The following is a 1862-nucleotide window of genomic DNA, read 5'->3' on the forward strand; positions in this document are numbered from 1 at the left end:
CTCCCCGGAGGCCTAGCCCCGCTGACCGTCTCCCCGGAGGCCTAGCCCCGCTGACTGACTCTCCGGAGGGCCTGCTGTCTCTCCAGAGGATCTAGCCCTCTCTTACTACCTATAACATTTCTAAATAATTTAACCATGTATAATATATAGCACTGGAAGGGGCCGGGGAGATGGCTCAGTGGAATAAGCGTTTCCCTAGCAAGAGCAAGGGTCTGAGTTCAATCCCCGGTTCTGCCAAAAAATTTAAAAAAAAAATTATATATGTCACTGGAAGCTCACAGCGGCCATTTGCTCTCCCTACTAACAGACCTCTGTGCTCACCACTGTTCTGGCCTTGGTCTTCCAGTGAGAACCAAGTCATGCCCTGCCTGGAGTTCTCTGCACCTTAACAGGAACCTGAGGACAGCAGCCATGAATCTTAAACAACTGATTTTTTTTTAACTCTTCTTTGTTTGACTGTATTATTTCCCAATTTTTTTACCCTTATAGTTTTTTTTTTTCTGTTTGTTTGTATTTTTTTGAGACAGAGTCTCATTATATTGTGCAGTCTGGCCTTGAGCTCACTTTGCAGCCCAGGCTGGTCTCAGATTCACAGTGATCCTCCTCCTAAGTGCTGGGATTAGAGGTGTGTACCACCACAATGTTCTTTATTGTAGTTTTTAACTTTTTTTTTTTTAATTTTAGGAAAGGATCTACAGAGCATTCCAGGTCTCACTACTAGATTGGATTTATAGTGATCTGCCTGTTTACAGCCTCCCAAGAGCTGGGATTAAAGGCACATAACACCACACCTAGTCTCAATTGCTGTCTCAGTGCATCCTGGGGGTGGGGCCAGGGCCAGCACAGCAGGCCCAGGGATAGAACACGGGGCCCCTGCGCCAGCTTGCAGGTGCTTTAATCCACTGAACTATTTGGCCGGCCCTTAAAACTTTTTAAAAATATTTTTTCTTTTGTTTTTACTCGTTGCCATCTTCCTCCTTCAATACATTTCTCCCTACACTCTTTCCCCGTTATTTAATACTATTCTCTCTCTTCTTACAAGCATGTCTGTGTATTGGTGCTTTGCCTATGCTTATCTCTCCCCGCCCACCCCCGTAATATTTTTAGAGACTAAGGGAACTCTCCCCTGTTCACTTATACTTCCTCCTCCACTTACCATTATCTCCTTGCCTGACCTCTTTTCCTATTTGTTTTTCATTCTCAGATTAGCCTGTTACATTCTCAGGGTAACCTTTCTCTACTCTCCACCTGTACAACAGACTCCCTTGAGTGTTTTCTTTTCTCTTTTCACCAAGCATAGAGCCTGCTAACATCCTCATTCCTCACAACCAATCTTGTACATATGTAGAGGCATGTTCAGACCTCACCGCAGTCTAGAGGAGTTTATATTTGTAATCCCATGGAGAAGTTATTGGAATTCTAGTAAGTAAATGCCAATCAACCACTTCTAGTGCAAGCCATGGTGAGAATAAGAGATAAAGACACATCTACAGTTGTGGGGACCCAAGAGGGTGCTAAGTCCAGTCCAAAAAATGGCTAACTGGAACAATGGTCCAGGATTGAATCTGGGTTTGATTGATTTGTGAAGAGAGGAGAGGCATTGCTTGAGGCCAGTTGAGGGGTAGTGCATTTTCCTAGCCAGCTCTATTTGTATCAATACGTGGAAGTAGGGCAAGGGTGAACCAACATGGAGATCAGTTGTCTTCTTCCAAGGGACCTGTCCCAGTGCCTCCACATACAGTCTTCCTGGTATGCCTTTCTGAATATATAACATATCCTTAACACTAGTAGAACCCTTTGCCCCTCCCCTAATTCCTCATTCCAATACCATAAAGTGGAGGACTTAGAAGAGAAATAATTTT

This window comes from Octodon degus, unplaced genomic scaffold, assembly GCF_000260255.1.
Source record: "Octodon degus isolate 3935 unplaced genomic scaffold, OctDeg1.0 scaffold00023, whole genome shotgun sequence".
Lineage (NCBI taxonomy): Eukaryota > Metazoa > Chordata > Mammalia > Rodentia > Octodontidae > Octodon > Octodon degus.